Here is a 22,738-nt window from a genome sequence, read left to right as displayed (position 1 = left end):
CGCAAAGCAGCGTTTTAAGGGCAGAAATCACATTGAATGCTAAATTGGAGGCATAAAGTGCTTTACAACATCTTGCATGTGTATACATCAATCAGGGAGTGTAATTAGAGTACTGCTTCACACTGACACACCAAACTCACTGTGTAACGCACCGCAAACAGCTGTTTGTGTAGTGACGGCCGTGCTGGACTACTGCGCAACATGGCGTGATTGCTCTTCCTCACTCAGTGATGTCAGGTAATGTGTGACTTCCTTCTCAACTTTCCATGGCATTGTTAAAAAGCTTACGTTTTGTTTTTAATTTACATTTTCTACTTGCTGTGTACTTGTTCAGTACCGCTACAATGAGAATCCTGTGGAGGCGGGCAAGTCTGCCATTGTGACCCCGGGTAATGGCCGGGGAATGAGAGGTTTGAATCCGGTGTGGAGCCTGAGCAACGGCTACCACTACACATCCAAGGAGGGCAGCGGGCAGGCATGCACGCCCGCCCGCCCGCCCCGAGGTAGTGACCAAAAATAACAATACAGGAGGAGGACTTTCGAGGCCCTGCTGTGTATTTGAAATGAATGTACTTTAAATCCTTTAACGAGAACCAGTTATGGCGGGCAAAGATGACACCACAATCCTTTCACGAGAATCATATGGAGGCGGGCAAGTCTGCCATTTGTGACCCCGGGTAATGGCCGGGAAATGAGGGATGGAATCCGGTGTGGAGCCTGAGAAACGGCTACCACTACACATCCAAGGAGGGCAGCAGGTAAGCATGCACGCCCGCCCCGAGGTAGTGATCAAAAACAACAATACAGGAGGCGGACTTTCGAGGCCCTGCTGTGTATTTGAAATTAATTAACTTTAAATCCTTTAACAGGAATCCGTTATGGAGGGCAAGTCTGGCATTGTCACCGCGGGGAATGAAGGTTGGATTGTGGCCCGAAGTGGGAGCCTGCTGAGACCCATGCTGTAGCTGCCCTGACCGTGCTTTGCAGACCAGGCATCTGTGGTCAGATGGACCCTTGAGCCAGCGGAAGACAAGCAAAGCATTTGCCAAGAATGTTTTACGGAGGGCAAGTTTTTTTGCCCTTTTTTAAATTTTTTTGAAAATGATAGATGGTTGTATTTTTAAATTGTTTGAAAGTTTAGATGGTTGTATTTTTAAATTGTTTAAAAGTGTATCCATTCTTCCTCCCCCCCAGCCACGAACAATACCATGGGAACGTGGAGCAGCAGAAGCCCCCTGTGACGGCTGCCACGGTTGTTCTCCGCTGCTTGTCTTTTGAGGGGTGGTTCTTTTCCTCAGGTGTTCTTGCCATAGCTGTTTGTGCCTTCTCTCCAGGTGCCTTCGTAAAGCACTTGTCCCTACGTGACAGTTGGCCTTTCCACGGCTCAATTTTTGCTGGCAGAGACAACAGATGGCTTTGCTCCGATCTGAGACACACACGTGAAAAAATTTCCAAACCGCTGAGCCCCCCTGGGCTGATGGCGCTACGGTGGCATCAGCAGCTGACGTTGAAGGGCATGTTGGCTGTCTGGCCATAGCTGGCGATACATGGCGCCGGACACTGCCCCCAGCTGATTCTGAGGACGAGCTCCCTCTTGTATTGCGTTCCGGAGTTGGAGCCTGATCAACGTCTACCACCACACATCCAGGCAAGGAGGGAAGCAGGCAGGCATGCACGCCCGCCCCGAGGTAGTGACCAAAAATAACAATACAGGACTCAGGAGGACCTTTTGCGGCCCTAATTGAAATGAACTAACTTTAAATCCTTTAACGGGAATCCGTTATGGAGGGCAAGTCTGCCATTGTCACTGCGGGGAATGAAGGTTGGATTCCGGCCAGAAGTGGGAGCCTGCTGAGACCCATGCTGTAGCTGCCCTGACCGTGCTTTGCCGACCAGGCATCTGTGGTCAGATGGACCCTTGAGCCAGCGGAAGACAAACCAAGTCGAAAGCATTTGCCAGGAATGTTTTACGGAGGGCAAGTTTTTTTGCCCTTTTTTTTAATTTTTTGAAAATGATAGATGGTTGTATTTTTAAATTGTTTGAAAGTTTAGATGGTTGTATTTTTAAATTGTTTGAAAGTTTAGATGGTTGTATTTTTAAATTGTTTGAAAGTGTATCCATTCAAGTGCAAGTTATGCACTGACTGCCAGGTATAATGTGCAGTCACAGATGCAGTGAAAGGTATGCAGTGACTGCAAACAGCCGTTTGTGTAGTGACGGCCGTGCTGGACTGGTGCGCACCGTGACGAGAGTGCAGGTGATGGTGGCTTTTCAGCCCATATGCTTGCCCGGCTGATGTAGCTGAATGACAGAACAGTGACTTTCCAGCTGATCAAATTTGGTCTGACCACAATGAAGCAACGACCTTAATATCTTTTGTGTGCCACCCCCACCCGAGACACTCAAATAGCCGGCGGTCATTGCTTCATTGTGATGCGCAAGCCCCTTCACCGCGGCAAGGTAATGATCACGAAGGGGGATGGGCACATGTACACGCACCAGAAAAATTAGTGTAGCGGCCGCTGCTAGCAGCGGCCTTAAAAATTCAGGAATCCGCCTAGAGTCCTGGACCCTGTTGGTAGTGGCGGAGAAGGCAGTCAAGCGGCCTGCAGGCAGAGATGCTGTGTGTGGGGAGTGGACTGACTTAGTCTTCGGTCGTGCAGTAGCCCTCCGTGATCCATTCCTCATTCATTTTGATAAAGGTCAGGTACTGAACACTGTCGTGACTTAGGCGACTTCTCTTCTCAGTAACTATGCCTCCAGCTGCACTGAAGGTCCTTTCTGACAGGACGCTTGCGGCAGGGCAAGAGAGGAGTTGTATGGCAAATTGGGACAGCTCTGGCCACAGGTCAAGCCTGCGCAACCAGTAGTCCAAGGGTTCATCGTCGCTTTTCGCAGAGTCTACATCCACACTCAAGGCCAGGTAGTCGGCTACCTGCCGGTCCAGGCGTTGGTGGAGGGTGGATCCGGAAGGACTATGGCGAGGAGTTGGACTAAAGAACGTCCGCATGTCCGACATCACCCTGAGATCGCTGGAGCGTCCTGTTCTTGCCTGCGTGGACTTGGGAGGAGGAGGGTTACTGCCAGTGGTACCTTGATTGCGTTGTGCAGCCACATCACCCTTAAACGCATTGTAAAGCATCATCGACAGCTTGTTCTGCAAGTGCTGCATCCTTTCCGCCTTTTGTTGAGTTGGTAAGAGGTCCGCCACTTTGTGCCTGTACCGAGGGTCTAGTAGCGTGGCCACCCAGTACAGGTCATTCGTCTTGAGTTTTTTGATACGGGGGTCCCTCAACAGGCTGGACAACATAAAAGAGGACATCTGCACAAAGCTGGATGCAGAGGTACTCTCCATCTCCTCATGCTCTTCCTCAGTGACGGGACGCAACTCCTCTTCCTCCCCCCAGCCACGAACAATACCACGGGAACGTGGAGCAGCAGAAGCCCCCTGTGATGGCTGCCGCGGTTGTTCTCCTTCCGCCGCCTCTTCCTCCTCCACAAAAACACCTTCCTCATCATCACCATCATTAGAGTCTGACTCCTCTCCTTCCCCACACGACTTCTCTTCTTCCTCCTCCTCCCCCCTCTGTGCTGCCGCCGGTGTTGTGGAAACATCGGGTTCGTGTGTAAATGGCTCCAATGAATCCTGCTGCCCTAACTCTTCTTGTTCACGCTCCTCCACAGCTGTATCCACCACTCTACGCACGGCACGCTCCAGGAAGTAGGCGTAGGGGATCAAGTCGCTGATGGTGCCCTCATCGCGACTCACCAGTTTGGTCACCTCCTCAAAGGGCTCCATGACCCTGCATGCATTTCGCATCAGTGTCCAGTTGTTGGGCCACAACATCCCCATCCTCCCAGATTGTGTCCTTGTACTGTAATGATACAGGTAGTGGGTGACGGCTTTCTCCTGGTCTAGCAGGCGAGAGAACATCAGCAGGGTGGAATTCCAGCGAGTCGGGCTATCGCAAATCAGGCGTCTCACCGGCAAGTTGTTTCTACGCTGAATCTCTGCAAAGCGTGCCATGGCCTTGTAAGAGCGCCTGAAATGCCCACACAACTTCCTGGCCTGCTTCAGGACATCCTCTAAGCCTGGGTACTTGGACACAAATCTTTGCACGACCAGATTAAGCACATGTGCCATGCAGGGTATGTGTGTCAGCTTTCCCAAATTCAACGCAGCAATGAGATTGCTGCCGTTGTCACACACCACGTTGCCGATCTCAAGCTTGTGCGGGGTCAGCCATTGCTCCACCTGTTTGTTAAGAGCAGCCAGGAGAGCTGCTCCAGTGTGACTCTCCGCTTTCAGGCAAGACATGTCTAACACTGCATGACACCGTCGCACCTGGCATGCAGCATAGGCCCTGGGGTGTTGGGGCTGTGTAGCTGGGGAGGAGATGGCGGCACCAGCCATAGAGGAGGAGGATGACGACAGCGAAGCGGTGATAGCAGGTGGAGAGGAGGTGGCTGGAGGCCTGCCTGCAAGCCGTGGAGGTGTGACAAGTCGGTCCTCTGCGCAGCCACGTACTCCCTGCTTGCTGCCATCGGTCACCAGGTTGACCCAATGGGCTGTGTATGTAATGTAGTGGCCCTGCCCGTGCTTGGCAGACCAGGCATCCGTGGTCAGGTGGACCCTTGACCCAACGCTGTGTGCCAGAGATGACACCACTTGCCTCTCAACTGCACAGTACAGTTTGGGTATGGCCTTTTGAGAAAAATAATTGCGGCCTGGTATCTTCCACTGCGGTGTACCAATGGCCACAAACTTACGGAAAGCCTCCGACTCCACCAGCTTGTATGGTAATAGCTGGCGAGCTAATAGTTCCGCCACGCCAGCTGTCAGACGCCGGGCAAGAGGGTGACTGGCAGACATTTGCTTCTTCCGTTCAAATACTTCCTTCACGGACAGCTGGGTACTGCTGTGGGCAGAGGAGAAGGAACCGCTCAAGGGAAGAGGCGGTGTGGAGGAGGGTGGCTGTGAAGGTGCAAGGGAGAAAGTGGATGAAGACGATGCACCTGAAGGAGGAAGAGGAGAAGGAGTTTGGCTTGTCTTTTGAGGAGTGCTGCTTTTACTCAGGTGTTCTTGCCATAGCTGTTTGTGCCTTCTCTCCAGGTGCCTTCGTAAGGCACTTGTCCCTACGTGAGAGTTGGCCTTTCCACGGCTCAATTTTTGCTGGCAGAGACAACAGATGGCTTTGCTCCGATCTGAGACACACACGTGAAAAAATTTCCAAACCGCTGAGGCCCCCTGGGGTGATGGCGCTACGGTGGCATCAGCAGCAGCTGACGTTGAAGGGCATGTGTGCTCCCTGGCCATAGCTGGCGATACATGGCACCGGACACTGCCCCCAGCTGTTTCTGAGGACGAGCTCCCTCTGCTTCTATCATGGAGTCGTCTCCTCCTACTCCTCTCTGACTCCTCCTCTGAACTGTCCCCCTGGTCATCTACTCTACTGGGAACATATGTGCTATCCGTATAATCATCATCATAATCCTCCTGGCCAGCTGCGCTTTCCTCAGACACCTCCTCAAGTGCACCAACTTCAGGTGGTCCACCATCATCCCCATCCACACACGTTACGTCCATACTATCGCCACCTAACTCAGACGTATGAGGTGGTGTACCTGCGCCTTCTTGTTGTTGTTGCAGTAGTGGCTGGGAATCAGTGATTTCACCACCACCACCAAATAACTCCTGCGAAGTGTCAAATGCAGCGGATGTGGTGCTTGTTGTAGCGCTGGTGGCTGCGGGAGATGAGGTGTTCTGTGTTAAATACTCAATCACCTCCTCACGATTTTGGGAAGTGATGGCACGTGCCTTCTTCTGAGCACTGTATTTTGGGGCAGGTCCGCATGAAATCACAGCAACACCACCTCGCACAGCCACAGACCTGCCGGTGCCTGGTGGCCTTCCTCTGGGTCTGCCTCTACCTCTTCCTCTACCTGGTTTGTCCATTTTGTCCATCTCGGGGGTATGCTAGCTATATGCAGTGAGGTGGGTTCTCACTCAACACAACAGGTAGTTAGATGCAGTGAGGTGGCCAGGTGGGTTCACACTCAACACAACAGGTAGTTAGATGCAGTGAGCTGGGTTCACTCAACAGTAAAGGTACTTAAGATGCAGTGAGGTGGGTTCTCACTCAACACAACAGGTAGTTAGATGCAGTGAGGTGGCCAGGTGGGTTCACACTCAACACAACAGGTAGTTAGATGCAGTGAGCTGGGTTCACTCAACAGTAAAGGTACTTAAGATGCAGTGAGGTGGGTTCTCACTCAACACAACAGGTAGTTAGATGCAGTGAGGTGGCCAGGTGGGTTCACACTCAACACAACAGGTAATTAGATGCAGTGAGCTGGGTTCACTCAACACAAGGCTAGGTATATGCAGTGATGAGGTGGGTTAAGTAAACACAACAGGTACTGGGTAGTTAGATGCAGTGAGCTGGGTTCACTCAACAGTAAAGGTACTTAAGATGCAGTGAGGTGGGTTCTCACTCAACACAACAGGTAGTTAGATGCAGTGAGGTGGCCAGGTGGGTTCACACTCAACACAACAGGTAATTAGATTCAGTGAGCTGGGTTCACTCAACACAAGGCTAGGTATATGCAGTGATGAGGTGGGTTAAGTAAACACAACAGGTACTGGGTAGTTAGATGCAGTGAGCTGGGTTCACTCAACAGTAAAGGTACTTAAGATGCAGTGAGGTGGGTTCTCACTCAACACAACAGGTAGTTAGATGCAGTGAGGTGGCCAGGTGGGTTCACACTCAACACAACAGGTAGTTAGATGCAGTGAGCTGGGTTCACTCAACAGTAAAGGTACTTAAGATGCAGTGAGGTGGGTTCTCACTCAACACAACAGGTAGTTAGATGCAGTGAGGTGGCCAGGTGGGTTCACACTCAACACAACAGGTAATTAGATGCAGTGAGGTGGGTTCACTCAACACAAGGCTAGGTATATGCAGTGATGAGGTGGGTTAAGTAAACACAACAGGTACTGGGTAGTTAGATGCAGTGAGCTGGGTTCACTCAACAGTAAAGGTACTTAAGATGCAGTGAGGTGGGTTCTCACTCAACACAACAGGTAGTTAGATGCAGTGAGGTGGCCAGGTGGGTTCACACTCAACACAACAGGTAGTTAGATGCAGTGAGCTGGGTTCACTCAACAGTAAAGGTACTTAAGATGCAGTGAGGTGGGTTCTCACTCAACACAACAGGTAGTTAGATGCAGTGAGGTGGCCAGGTGGGTTCACACTCAACACAACAGGTAGTTAGATGCAGTGAGCTGGGTTCACTCAACAGTAAAGGTACTTAAGATGCAGTGAGCTGGGTTCACTCAACACCACGCTAGGTATATGCAGTGATGATGTGGGTTAAGTAAACACAACAGGTACTGGGTAGTTAGATGCAGTGAGCTGGGTTCACTGAACAGTATACAGTAAAGGTACTTAAGATGCAGTGAGGTGGGTTCTCACTCAACACAACAGGTAGTTAGACTTAGATGCAGTGAACTGGGTTCACTCAACACAACGCTAGGTATATGCAGTGATGAGGTGGGTTAAGTAAACACAACAGGTACTGGGTAGTTAGATGCAGTGAGCTGGGTTCACTCAACACAAAGCTAGGTATATGCAGTGATGAGGTGGGTTAAGTAAACACAACAGGTGCTGGGGTATATGCAGTACTGGGTAGTACAATGTGCAGCTCCCTGTCACACACACAGGCAGTCAGTCACTGAATGTGCTGGGCTGCTGGCAGTGGCACACACACTATCAATTAGCAAGGCTGTGCATGCAACAAAAGTGTCAGAAAAAAAAAAATGTACAGGTTGAGCTCTGAAAAGAGCTGTTGCTGGGTGCTTTAAAAGCAATATTAATCAGTCAGGAACAAGCAAAGCAGCCTAGAACCTAACTAATCTGTCCCTAAGAGAAAAAGTCTGCAGCAGCTGTCCCTTTCCTCTCTCTAGCAGGCACACGAGTGACTGTAATGGCCGCCGGAGGCTGCCTTATATAAGGGGGGGGGGGGGGGGCTCCAGGGCTTACTGTAGCCTGAATGGCTACAATGTGCCTGCTGACTGTGATGCAGAGGGTCAAAGTTGACCCTCATAGTGCATTATGGGGCGAATCGAACTTCCGGAAAAGTTCGCCTGGCGCAGGCGAACGCGAACCCCCAATGTTCGCCTGGAACCGTTCGCCGGCGAACCGTTCGGTACACCTCTAAGCACTTGTCATGGAGGGGAGAATCATGGCCAGACGTGTCATGGAGGGAGAATGGTGGCCAGACTTGTTATGGAGGGGAGAGTGGTGGCCAGACTCATTATGGAGAAGAGAATGGTAGTGAGGTTTGTTATGGAGGAGAGAATGGTGGCTGGACTCGTTATGGAGGGTAGGATTATGGTGGCACTTGTTACAGGGGGAGAAAGATGGCTGAACATTCTATGGAGGGAAGAATGGTCCCTAGACTTGTTATTAAGAGAGGAGTGGGAAGCTGAATGGTAATCAGACTGCAGGAACTGTCCTGAATAACTACATGAAACAAGAGAGCGGGGATGTTAATTTCTTTAAACCGAGCAAAATCTAAACATCAGAAAATATTACAATAGTTAAATGGGTTGCAGTAAACCACAACACAGAAACATCTTAGTTTTTTCTTACAGTTCTTCTTAAATTACCTTTCTTTCTTTTCATAAAATTAATACAAAGAATATTCTTCACTTTCTTTAATAAAACATTGGTCCCGAACTGTAGTAATTGCCAAGTCAGTCTGCTAGTTCACTCTTCAGGCTCTCTTGGTAAAACACAGGTACCCATAGAGCTGAAGTGATTCAGGCTTCAGGCTCTCTTAGTAAAGCTCAGGTAACCTTAGAGCGGTTGTGATTCAGGCTTCATGCTCTCTTAGTAAAGCGCAGGTAACCTTAGAGCGGTGGTGATTCAGTCTTTAGGCTCTCTTAGTAAAGCGCAGGTAACCTTAGAGCGGTGGTGATTCAGGCTTCATGCTCTCTTAGTAAAGCGCAGGTAACCTTAGAGCGGTGGTGATTGAGTCTTCAGGCTCTCTTAGTAAAGCGCAAGTAATATTAGAGCGGAGGTGATTCAGACTTCAGGCTCTCTTGGTAAAACACAGGTAGCCTTAGAGTGGTGGTGATTTAGTCTTCAGGCTCTCTTAGTTAAGCTCAGGTAACCTTAGAGTGGTGGTGATTCAGACTTCAGGCTCTCTTAGTAAAGCACAGGTAACCTTAGAGCGGTGGAGATTCAGACTTCAGGCTCTCTTAGTAAAGCGCAGGTAACCTTAGAGCGGTGGTGGTTCAGACTTCAGGCTCTCTTAGTAAAGCACAGGTAACCTTAGAGCGGTGGAGATGCAGACTTCAGGCTCTCTTAGTAAAGTGCAGGTAACCTTAGAGCGGTGGTGATTCAGTCTTTAGGCTCTCTTAGTAAAGTGCAGGTAACCTTAGAGCGGTGGTGATTCAGGCTTCAGGCTCTCTTAGTAAAGTGCAGGTAACCTTAGAGCGGTGGTGATTCAGGCTTCAGGCTTTCTTAGTAAAGCGCAGGTAACCTTAGAGCGGTGGTGATTCAGTCTGCAGGCTCTCTTAGTAAAATGCAGGTAACCTTAGAGCGGTGGTGATTCAGTCTTTAGGCTTTCTTAGTAAAGCGCAGGTAACCTTAGAGCGGTTGTGATTCAGGCTTTCTAAGTAAACTGCAGGTAACCTTAGAGCGGCGGTGATTCAGGCTTCAGGCTCTCTTAGTAAAGCGCAGGTAACCTTAGAGCGGAGGTGATTCAGGCTTCAGGCTCTCTTAGTAAAGCGCAGGTAACCTTAGAGCGGTGGTGATTCAGGCTTCAGGCTCTCTTAGTAAAGCACAGGTAACCTTAGAGTGGGGGTGATTGAGTCTTCAGGCTCTATTAGTAAAGTGCAGGTAACCTTAGAGCGGTGGTGATTCAGTCTTCAGGCTCTCTTAGTAAAGCGCAGGTAACCTTAGCGCGGTGGTGATTCAGTCTTCAGGCTCTCATAGTAAAGCGCAGGTAACCTTAGAGCGGTGGTGATTCAGTCTTTAGGCTTTCTTAGTAAAGCGCAGGTAACCTTAGAGCGGTTGTGATTCAGGCTTCAGGCTTTCTAAGTAAACTGCAGGTAACCTTAGAGCGGAGGTGATTCAGGCTTCAGGCTCTCTTAATAAAGCGCAGGTAACCTTAGAGCGGTGGTGATTCAGGCTTCAGGCTCTCTTAGTAAAGCGCAGGTAACCTTAGAGCGGTGGTGATTCAGTCTGCAGGCTTTCTTAGTAAAGCGCATGTAACCTTAGAGCGGTGGTGATTCAGGCTTCAGGCTCTCTTAGTAAAGCGCAGGTAACCTTAGAGCGGTGGTGATTAAGTCTTCAGGCTCCATAGAATAATAAAAGGATCGTTGTATTTACCGAACAGTGAGACATTAGCAGTGATTGTTGATTGGCTTGCAGATGCTGGTGAGGCTGTCCCACAGGGACCATCAGCCTTTGTCACACTCTATGCATGGCAACGGCCATAATAATGAGTCAATGGGCCATAGTTTTCCACTCACTGGAAGGATCACTGGGCTTCTTGAACGCAGATTATATTGTAAATTATCATAAGAGGTGAACTTGAACTTTTCAGTGGGAATGCTGATTGTATTGTGAAAACAGACTTTGCTTTAGAATTGCTGACATTTTGCACAACTGAGATCAGGGTGTAGTGTTGGACCTGCCTGTCATCAAAATCAGGGTTTATATGAAAAGGGCGTCTGTAAAAAAGGGCGCCTGGTGGAGCCCATATATACTAACTTCGGCTACAAAAAAGGCACCTGGTGTAGCCCATATAAAAACTTTGGCTACAAAAAAGGCACCTGTCCTGGTGTAGCCCATATAAAAACTTTGGCTACAAAAAAAAGGCGCCTGGTGTAGCCCATATAAAAGCTTCGGCTACAAAAAAACTCCGGGATGTGTTAATTACTATTCCCCCTCCAGGCCGCCATGGATAATGGGGGAATGAAATAATTCGGCTTCCGGCGCTTGTAGGCCATATAAAAACTTAGGCTACAAAAAAAGCGCCTGGTGTAGCCCATATAAAAACTTCGGCTACAAAAAAAAAGGCAATAATATGGGCTACAAAGGTGCACCCTACTGTAGCCTAAAACCTTGTAGCCGAAAAAATATGGGCCCCAAAGGGGAGCCCGCTTGTAGCCTATATCAAAACTCGGGCGCCCTTTTCTACACCTTGTAGCCCATATTTCCAGAAATAACATTGATGTCTATGGCGCCGCCCTTTTCATACAGGCAGCTCAGGCGCCCTTTTCAACCGATACCCAAAATCATTGTCAGCATGGATATTCTTGTGTGTTGGGAAACCTGCCAGGTTCTTTAACCTCCTTAGCAGTAACCCCGAGCTACACTCATGGCAGCCGCCGGGAGGTCCATGCAGAGCATTGTGCGCAGCTGCCGTTCTCACTCACCTCCTGGGCGATGCAGACTTTGGCAGCCATTCCTCTTCTTGTCCATGGAGGCTCTGCATTTCCCTGGTGAGATCGTTGACTTGTCATCATGACGACAGCCGGCAATCTCACTATAGGGTTACGGTGCCACCCCGAGGATGGAGGGAGAATTGCAGCGCTGGAGTACGTGCAGGGGCTGCTCCAGGCTCTCTCGCGGCATGATTTTTTCTTGCTTTTAGAATCTTTAAGCACAATAAAACATTGTACCACTTTTAGACCCTAAAATCAGGAAGGAATCATACCGACAGGGAGTTTAAAGTAAACCTGAGGTGAATCTAAACTGGTGAGATAAACAATTATATTTATCCTCCTGCTCCTAAAAATGACTTATTTAAGTATACCAGGGTTTTCTTTTATGTGGAAAGATTTACAAAGTAGGTTGAATGTTTTATGGTCTATAATCAGTGGCAGCCTATTAAAGAGACTCTGAAGCGAGTCTAAATTCACGTTTTTAATGTTTATTAATGTTAAGCACTATAGCTGGTGCTAAACCGCCGCATCCCTGCAGCAAAACGAGGGGTTTATACCCCCCAAATCCCCTTGTCTAATTGCAGGGAGCGCTTCCTGCTTGAGGCAGAGCTTAGGGCTGTAGCTCTGCCTCTTCGCATGTCAATCCCCGCCTCTCCCCGCCCCTCTCAATCTGCCTTCACTGAGAGGGGCGGGGGAGAGGCGGAGATCCGCGGTGGATTGACGCAGATGGAGGCAGAACTGCAGCTCAAAGCTCTGCCTCCCCGGGCAGCAAAATCCACAACCAAGAAAGTTGTGGATTTTGCAGAGGGGATTTGGGGGTATAAACCCCTCGTTTTGCCGCGGGGATGCAGCGGTTTAGCACTAGCTATAATGCTTAACATTAATAAAAGTTAAAACGTGAATTTAGACTCACTTCAGAGTCTCATTAAGTGTCCCAGAATTAGAAAAAGGTCAGTAGTTCATGTATTTTCTCTCCCTCTAACTTCAGACGTTGTTTTCTGCCAGGAAAACATCTATGGCTGCTTATCAGTGATGTTTACTATATTCCCGTCAAGGAACCGATACGACAGAAGCGGCCACTTCCATGCCTAGAAATTAACTCTTCCATGCAGCAAAATTGCCTGAGTTCCGGATAACAGGGGGCTTTGCTGCATTTATTTTGCACTAGGTACAGCGCTACGGAAGATGGTGGCACTGTATAAATAAAAATATCAATAATAATATTAGAGGCAGAGGATCAGCAGGATAGCCAGGCAATGTGCATTGTTAAAAAGGAAATAAATATGTTAGCCTCCATATCCCTCTCACTGCAGGTGTGCTTTAAAGTTTGTATCCAAAGGTGTAGCAATAGGGGGTGCAGAGCTAGCGACTGCATCGGGGCCCTTGGGCTAGAGGGGTCCTCCCTTAACTGCAGTATTAGCTTTCTATTGGTCCTGTGCTGGCATGGCCGGATTTCTGGCAAGGCCGCATAGGCCATGGCCTAGGGCACCAGATAAACAAGGGGCGGCCTGCAGACAGTGGGCATTATTTGCAGGGCTTTATTTGCAAGTGTCCAAACAAATGAAAGTGGTCAGGATAACTGCACTATTAGTACCAGCTGGCACCTGCCTGTGCTGTGTTACCGGCAGCTGCAGTCCGTTAACCAAACGTTTGTGAACAGTGTGTGACTAGCAAAAAGCCAGACCTTGTCCAATGACATAGCAGCAGCTCCAGGCAGTTACAGAAGGCCGGGTCTCACACACTTGGCAGCACCAGCAAATAGTACAGAATACAGAAGGGAGCCTCTCACAGTACCCATTTCTTAATTATTGATTGGCCAGCGCTGTTACCCTGGAGAGAGCAGTGGGTACAGGGCTCACTTTTACGTGTTGCTGACCCCCCTCAATGTCCAATTGTGTGCTACTTTTGACTATGTGTGTGTGGTGGACGGCTCCCACCACGCCCATCACCTGTAGATCGCTTTATTGACCAGTTCCCCCGTGTGACATAGTTGATTCACTTCACGTTGTCATGGAGACCTCGGCACTAGCTCCAATAGTGGACACCATCGGCTCAAATTTTTTTGGATGGGTGTGTGTGGAGAGAGGTGGTAGGATACGGTTTCGGTTGGGGCAGCTGGTAATAGTCGGCCTTGGGCGATAAGAAGTACAAATCCGGCCCTGTGTGCTGGTAATAATAACTTCTATAGATACGTTGAATAATGGTAATCATTAAACTGTTGTTCATCCCCTTCTTGCACCTCTGACCCTATAGTTGCCATTGGCAGATTTTCGTATCAATCGTTATGAATAGAATGCTTGGGGGGGGCAATGTAAAACTTGCATTAGGGCCCACAGCTCCTTAGCTACGCCACTGTTTGTAAACCTTTTCCCTAATAAGGAAGAGCACAGGCTTTTTACCATGTGTGTGGTATTACAGCAATCATTCTGTCAGCGAATAAACTAAACTGTTGTCATGTGACACTTGGGAGAACAAAGGCCCGCCCCTCACCTTCCAGCAGGTCACAGAGAGTCCCGTCACACAAGCCAAGCATTTCGCTACCGGCACTTCCAGATGAAAGGAGAGAGACAGCGACGTCGCTGACGTGATGCTGACGGACAACTCTAGACTCTCGCCACAGCAGAGAGAGACTCACAAGCCATCCAATGCCTCATTACCAACGTGAAAGCGCTAGTTTAACAAACGTGACATGGCATGCAGGCCTGTGTGTGGCAGTGGCCATGATGCGCCATTCCCGACAGGCAAAGACGGAGGAAACAAAATCCCCAAGTCCCGCTTCTGTCGTTTATTGCCTCTCCCGGCATACACGGAGGGGACATGACCGCCAGTTGATTGTATGGGGTGTGACATTCCTTTTATGGACCTTTGTTAAAGAGGACCTGAACCCAGAACTTCCTCTCTGCTCTAAAAGAAAAACCTCTTTGTTACAGCTTACAGGACTCCTGCAATAAATCTGCAGTGTGTCTTCTTCCTGAGTAAATGGAAGCAGACTTAAGGGGCATACAGACATGCGACTAAAGTCGTTGGTAACGAACGACTAACGATCGTTTATAATGACGATCGTTACAAAATAACCGCTAACGATCGTTAAGGGTAGCGATCAGCGACTGAAGTCGTTGCAAACTGGAAATCCGTCCTGGCGGATTTTTTGTAACGACGATCGTTAGCAAAAGTACGTGTGTATGCTGATCGTTACAAAAACGATCGTTCGTTAAGTACCGTACATGCGCAGACAGAGAGAGAGAGACACAGAGAGATGTATATAGATATATATATATGTATATATAGATGTAGATAGATGTATATAGATATATGTTGACATAGATAGAGATATATCTATCTATATCTCTCTGTGTGTGTGTGTGTGTGTGTGTGTGTGTGTGTGTGTGTGTGTGTGTGTGTGTGTGTGTGTGTGTGTAGGTGTGTGTAGGTGTGTGTGTGTGTGTGTGTGTGTGTGTGTGTGTGTGTGTGTGTAGGTGTGTGTGTGTGTGTGTATATATATATATATATATAGATCTGTACGCAACTTCCTCTTTCCTACTGGCCATTAACAATGACGTTCTTTCCGGGTTCATTGATCTGAATAACGTTTAGCATAATAGATGCGCTGCATCATACGTTCGTCACTTCCGCATCGTTCGTTCGGAAACGATCTGATCGTTTGCCACTTTCAACACCTCTTTACTAACGACCTTTTCATTTCTCTCCTTAATTGATCGTTCGTCGTTGCTTACGAACGATCGTTATCGCATGTCTGTACGTAGCATTAGGGTTAACATTCTGTGTTTACAAATTAGCTGCTCTGCTGCGGCTGCCAGCTGGCACAGATGAGAGACCAAATTACGGTTGTGATTAGTCACAGATGAAAGGGAATTAGAACTCTCTAAATACACACAGGGTGCATTTCTCTGTGTTTTCCTTCTGCCCTGTGCAAGAGTTCAGGTCCACTTCAACAATCCTGAACTGCCTGCAGCAGATAAATACAAGATAAACTATACAAAACAAAACAAAAAACAAAACAAAAGCGCAATGTTATTAAAGTGTTATTAAACTAAAGGTAGCCATACAGCTAGCAATTTTGCCATCCGATTAACCAAAAAACAGATCTCTGTCTGATTGATTCTGATCAGAGAGAGATCTGTTGTCCACCATGCAGGCAGATTCCCGACCAATTTAACCAGTTCACCCCCAACTGGTTTTTACCCTAACGGACCAGAGCAATTTTCACCTATCAGTGCTCCTCCCTTTTATTCCCCAATAACTTTATTACTGCTTATCACAACAAAATTATCTATACCTCGTTTTTTTCCCCACCAATTAGGCTTTCTGTGGGTAGTACATTTTTTACGAATTTTTTTTTATTTAAATGCGTTTTAACAGGAAAAATAAGAAAATAAGGAAAAATTTCATTATTTCTCAGTTTTCAGCCATTATAGTTTTAAAATTAAACGTTCTCCTGTGGTTAAAACCAGGGATGGGCTCAAATTCGAATTCGGGTGAATCCGGATAGTTGCTATCCGGATTTCACCCAGTTACCTGTGCGGGATGGGCGGGGGGGGGGGGGGGTCAAGCTTACCTGTCTGATGTCTTCTTCAGTCCGTCCCTCGGCACCTCCCACGATGTAGTCCACGCGCGTCACGCGAGTACAAACACTTCCTCCTTCAACCTGGAAGGAGGAAGGGTTTGTAATCACGTGACCGCCGCATGGACCGCATCGTGAGAGGTGCCGAGGGACGGACCGAAAAAGACGTCAGATAGGTAAGCTTGACCCCCCCCCCGCCCATCCCGCACAGGTAACTGGGTGAAATCCAGATAGCAACTATCCGGGTTCACCCAAATTCGAATTTGAGCCCATCCCTGGCTTAAACCAACACATTTTGTTTGCCCAGTTGTCCCGATTATTAAACCGTTATGTCCCTATCCTATCACAATGTATGACGACAATATATTATGTGGAAATATAGGTGTTATTTTTCGGTTTAGTTTTTTTCGTCCGGTCCATAATTACAATATAATGTACTGCAACATAATTATAAGTACTTCATACGTTTCAATGGTTTTTATTGACAATTTCATGAGGAGATTTATGCAAAGAGTGAGTATTTGCAGTGTTGGCCCTTGTTTTTCAGGACCTCTGCAATTCGACTGGGCATGCTCTCAATCAACTTCTGGGCCAAATCCTGACTGATAGCAACCCATTATTTCATAATCACTTCTTTGAGTTTCTCAAGTTTCTCAGAATTAGTTGGTTTTTGTTTGTTCACCCGCCTCTTGAGGAATGACCACAAGTTCTCAATAGGATTAAGATCTGAGGAGTTTCTATGCCATGGATCCAAAATTTCAACGGTTTTGTCCCCGAGCCACTTGATTATCACTTTTGCCTTATGACACGGTGCTCCATCGTACTGGAAGATGCATTATTCGTCACCAAACGGTTGTTGGATTGTTGGAAGAAGTTGCTGTTGGAGGGTGTTTTCGTACCATTCTTTATTCATGGCTGTGTTTTTTGGCAAAATTGTGAGTGAGCCAACTCCCTTGGATGAGAAGCAACCCCACACATGAATGGTCTCAGGATGCTTTACTGTTGGCATGACACAGGACTGATGGTAGCGCTCACCTTTTTTTCTCCTGACAAGACGATTACTGAAATGATCTCAGCAGGTCCTTTAATGACAGCAATGAAATGCAGTGGAAAGGTTTTTTTGGTATTTAGTTAATTTTCATGGCAAAGAAGGACTATGCAATTCATCTGAACACTCTTCATAACAATCTGGAGTATATGCAAATTGCTATTATAAAAACTTAAGCTCCAACTTTTCTAATTTCCAATATTTTTGACCGTCTCAAAACTTTTAGCAAGGACTGTGTGTATGTGCCTGTATGTGTAATTTTACTTTTTGGCCACAAGATGGCGCTAGTGAACACTCTCCTGTTTAGAAAGTGCTCCCTTTTTTTCTTACATTTTACTGAACTGTGACGGATTCCTGTTTTATGAATGGACGCGGCTGCTAATCGCGGTCACGTTCATTAATTCCAGGCATTGCTATTGGGTAGAGGACCGCTTGGTCCTCTTCCTCAATCACAGAACACCGAGACCCGACGGTTAACGACGGCGAGAGCGAGCGACTTATTAAAACATCCTGTTGCCGTTAACAGGCTTAAACAGAACGTTTTAATAAATCAGTTTGCCATTAATTGGTTAAAGGGGCAGTTTAGTGAAAATTATGCTTTTCCAATTAACCCCATATCAGTTATTTAATATGGAGAGCATACATTTCTCCATAGACCTTGTGTTAGAAAAAAAGTAGATGATAACACATTCTGCTTTCCAAGAGAGCTGAGCTGCTTCATTACCATTCTCTATGCGACAGACTTCACTGATATTAGCAGACACTCATACACTACAGAGAGCCGTGCTGTTTTGACGTGTAACTAGCTAAGTAAATAGATAAAACAGGCTGCTAATTAGTTACTTACTTAGCAGCCTGTTTGTTTATTTACTTAGCTAGTGCATACAGCATGTTAATGACGCAGCTTAGCTCTCTTGGAAAGCAGAATTAGTGTTATCTACTTTTTTTTTAACACAAGGTCTATGCAGAAATGTATGCTCTCCATATTAAATAATTGATATGGGGTTAATGTAAAAGCATAAATTTAACTAAACTGCCCCTTTAAGTATGAAATATTTTAGCAATCGGCCTTGTGATGCCGCCTTGCCGGCCCTGTCCCCCCTAGTGTACATAAACCAACCTCCCCACCCCCCATTAATACTTTGTCTGTTCAGCCAGGGGTTTCTGTCATTCGTTATTTTCCAGTATGTCCGATCGATCATGCAACCAATTTTGGAACAAAATAGGTTGCACCGTCAATCAGGCATGCTTTTGGCAGCCCTGATTTTCTCCCGGTTCAATAATTATTGAATCAGTTGGTCAGCCGCGAAAATCTATCGATGTATGGCGATTTTTAAAGGCTAGAAGCACAAAGGGTAGTGCAGAAAACTAAGCTTTTTCTGCACTGTGTGGTTTTCATCTTTTGCTGTCTTTTTGTTGTTGCATTTTTGTATGTGTTTGAGAGATTTCCATGCGTTTTTTATGTGTTATTGGAGGGTTTGCGATTTTATTATAAGTTAAATACAGTAACATATTTAAAAAAAATGCATAAAAACTGCATGTTAAAAAACACATTCTCCTGCCTCTCCATTAAGATCCACTAGGATCCTTTTACATTGCGTTTTTTAAAACTCCCATATATGCGTTTTACATGCGGCTCATAGACTAAACTAAAACTAAACTTTTTATTTTACAACTATTATGGCCGAAAACAGAGAGAATTAATTTTTTCAAGTTTTTATTATTCCCCTTAAAATGCATTTAGAATAAAGTAATTCTTAGCAAAATGTAAAATGAAAAGAAAGTCTAATAGGTGGAGAAAACAAGATAATTTTGTTGTGATAAGTAGCGATAAAGTTATAGGTGATTGAAAGGGAGAAGCGCTGAAAGGTGAAATTGCTCTGGTCCATATGGGTAAAAACCCCTCAGTGGTTAACTAGTTAAAGGGACACTTAAGCCAGGAATAAAAAAATAAAAAAAATTAGTTTTACTTGCCCGGGGCTTCTACCAGCCCCCTGCAGCCGTTCCGCGCTTTCACTGTCACTCACGGAGCCCCAGGTCCCCCGCTGCCAGATAGTTTTGTTTTCGCTGACCACACATATCCTTCATGTTCCCATCCTCAATAGCACCCTGCATAGGTGCAGGATGCTATTGCGCACGGGAATGCAAAGAAAAATACACGTGGCCAGGCCTGTCGGATCTGTAAGCGAAAACAAAACTAGCTGGCAGCGGGGGACCGGAGGAGCCTTGAGGGACTGCGAGGGCACGGGACAGCTGCAGGGAGCTGGTAGATTCCCCTGGAAAGTAAAACTGTTTTTTTTTTATTCCTGGCTTAAATGTCCCTTTAAGTATCAATGAGCCTGCAAGGAGCCATGTGTGCTTTCAGATAGCAGTATTATATAGCAGTGTGCAACCCTCGTCTTCAGGTGCAAAACAATGGCCCTGCGACCCCCAACTGCAACGGGGACGGGGGCTAATAGAACCCACTCCTATCAGCAAATGCAAAGCAGTGGCAGCGAAGCATTATACATTATCCGTCGGCAGGATAGGTCCCTCCTCGCTCCCCTCCCAGCAGCCAATCATTACTTGGATCACAATGCCTGTCACATGAAGAGAGCTGCATGGTGATTGGCTGCACAGCTCAGAGCTACACAGAAGAGGGGAGAGCAAGTAAGACCTATCCCACTGCCCAAAGCAGCTAATGTAGACTGCATTTAACTCTGCATTTACTGACAGAAGTGGGAAACAGTAAAAAAGGATGCAGGAGGCTAGTGGACAAATCAGGCACCGCCATTCACTCCCATAATAAATATCGTTTACTGGGCGCCGAACAGGAAAAAAGGGCGCCCGAGAATAATAACGTTTTCCAACGGTGCCCGAAGATTTTTAATGTTTTATAACTGTTTGTGATGATTTACGTTTCCTATTTCAATAAAACATTATTTTAAATGTTATCCCTTACTGTTTGTAAAACATTATTATTCACAAAATAAAGCGATCAGTACGTAATGTAAATTGTAATATATTTTATCCCTTGTTTCTAAAACATTATTCTACCCACAATACAGTGATCACTAAGGAGGGTCTTAGGTTTAGCCACCACCAGGGGGGTCTTAGGTTTAGGCACCACCAGGGGGGTCTTAGGTTTAGGCACCATCAGGCGGGTCTTCGGTTTAGGCACCACCAGGGGGGTCTTAGGTTTAGGCACCACCAGGGGGGTCTTAGGTTTAGGCACCACCAGGGGGGTCGTTAGGTTTAGGCACCACCAGGGGGGTGTTAGGTTTAGGCACCACCAGGGGGGTGTTAGGTTTAGGCACCACCAGGGGGGTCTTGGGTTTAGGCACCACCAGGGGGGTCTTGGGTTTAGGCACCACCAGGGGGGTCTTAGGTTTAGGCACCACCAGGGGGGTCTTAGGTTTAGGCACCACCAGGGGGGTCTTAGGTTTAGGCACCACCAGGGGGGTCTTAGGTTTAGGCACCACCAGGGGGGTCTTAGGTTTAGGCACCACCAGGGGGGTCTTAGGTTTAGGCACCACCAGGGGGGTCTTAGGTTTAGGCACCACCAGTATGTGTGCGAGCGTGCGGCGGGCGCAAGCGCCGATGACAGACCTAGAGCCCGGGCTAAGGTCACTAGTATTACATAAATATGCAGTGTTACCTGGCTTCTGTGCTGGCTGGTCTGGCTTTCAGCTGGGCGGGCTGCCCTGCCACCAGGTATCTGGCAGTTCCCCCACAGCATTCCCTGACCTTCTAGTGGACCCTCTCCCGTGCTTCCATGGGCCTCCCATTGAGGCACTACAACTCACAGAACAGAAGACCCCATAGAACAACCACTGCTCCCTGCATGCCCCCATTAAGGCATCGCAGAACCCAGGATGATACCACAACACCCAGTATGCCCACATAGAAGCACCACAGCACCCAGTATACCCCCGATTGATGCACCACAGCTCCCAGTATGCCCGCCATTGGGGCACCACAGCTGGTGGGGGACATCCGGGGCACCCCAGAATAGATCAGGCACGTGACACTGATCTTTGGGGCTAGCAACACCACTGTGCGTAAGCATAATAAAATGCGCTGAGTCACAAGAGGCAGGCAGCGGGTGAAGACTAGGAGCAAGAATCAATGGAACAGCGTGCCGGCCGCCAGGACAGGTGAGATACAATGCTGCTATCATGCAGGGGTGCACACAAGAGATAAAGGGGAGGTTGGCAGCGCCTAGGGGCCATGGGGCAATTGCCCCCCTTGCCTTAAGGAAGCGTTGGCCCTGTGAAAAAAAATCATATACAAACAAGCCTGAGCAAGTATTCTACTTCATTAAAGTATAAAGAAATATTTGAACAGCATTTATACCCAAATATTGGGATTTTCTAACCATTATACTGTATACTGTGCTTGGCAAACACCATCTGTTATAAAGAGGTACTGATGTAATAATGTTGGAGAAATACAGATCTAGAGTCTACTGCATGGTTACACTGCCCTCTTGTGGCTACATCGAGGTAAAGCAATGAAACCGGGGACATTAGATCAGAAAGTGGGCATAAAGGTAGCGTACATGTAAAAAAAAATAAAGACTCCTGGTAAAAAGTAAACTGGATATCGCCGCTAGTAGAGTATCAGTAAATTGACTAATATTTTACTCGTTTGCAAACCAAGAGGTTTTCATGTCTCCTATCTAGGCTAAGTTTTTTTTTAAACAAAGCAAGTTTTTTTGAGGCACAATAGATAAAAAATAACATCTCCGAGCATATCAAACAAATCTGGATAAACAGAGTAGTTACACAGAGAATAGTAATGATATCAGTACAGAAAAAAGGGGCTTCAATAGTGTTACATCAAGCGATCATGGGGGTTTCACACAGTATAAATACAACTTACTACAAACCAGACACCTTTGTGAATGTGGACAATAGATGGTTTATAGTCAAAGTCAATGAGCATCTCGGAGGAGATGGACATGGAATCTTCAGAAGTACATCTGGGGAGGGACTAACATGGGTGCATACCTGTTATTGATAACTGAATTAGTGTTAAGAAGCCACCATTTATCTAAGCTGAGTTAACAATGAAATTGTTGTCCACTTTCAGGGGCGTATCTTGGTAATATACAGGGCCCGATTTAGGCCGAGGCCTCCTAGGCCACCACAGGAGCAAGGGCACCAAAGCAGCAGGCTAAACTGGTGCATCATTTGTAAGCATGCAAATGCTGTAATGCAGGGAGATCAGGCTAATGCCTGACCGTGGTACTCTGCCGCTAGCTGCCTGTGCAGCAGCCACCTTGCTCTCTGTGCATGTTTGAATTGTGGCTGGCGGCTACAGACTTGGGTAGCATTGGAGACGGAAAGGAAGAGGAAGCTTCTGCACTGGAGACGAGCGGAGAAATGAGTGACACTGATTGCTGCTTTGGTGTGAAGGCAAGCTGGCTACCTATACTGAAAGGGAGGGGGGAAAGAGGGATTAAGGAAGTCATCTGGCTACCTACACTGGAGGGAAAGGGGGGAGGGGCAATCTGGCTACCTATACTGGGGGAGGGGTCATCACGCTACCTAGACTGAAGGGGGGTGGCTGGTGACAGTGGCCTTGGGCAGTAAAGAGTACAAATCCGGCCCTGGTAATATAGACCCTATGGCAAACACTGAAATTGTGCCCCCCACCCCGGTC

General features: G+C 47.3%; 1 protein-coding gene across 17 annotated transcripts in view; it reads right to left on the bottom strand.

The window, feature by feature from the left end:
* The window catches only part of JAKMIP3 (Janus kinase and microtubule interacting protein 3), a 157,353-nt gene that overhangs the window by 14,098 nt on the left and 120,517 nt on the right, over positions 1–22,738 (bottom strand). Inside the window, exon 23 of one of the 17 annotated variants that reach the window (XM_068258185.1) lies at positions 16,703–17,126. The exons of the other annotated variants lie outside the window; for them this stretch is intronic. The gene's annotated coding sequence lies outside the window, so the exon portion shown is untranslated. Of the gene's footprint in view, positions 1–16,702; positions 17,127–22,738 lie in introns of those variants that run through there. 17 annotated transcript variants of the gene reach the window in all.

The sequence above is a fragment of the Hyperolius riggenbachi genome, chromosome 10 (assembly GCF_040937935.1).
Source record: "Hyperolius riggenbachi isolate aHypRig1 chromosome 10, aHypRig1.pri, whole genome shotgun sequence".
NCBI lineage: Eukaryota > Metazoa > Chordata > Amphibia > Anura > Hyperoliidae > Hyperolius > Hyperolius riggenbachi.
This window is presented reverse-complemented; position numbering and strand designations above follow the sequence as displayed.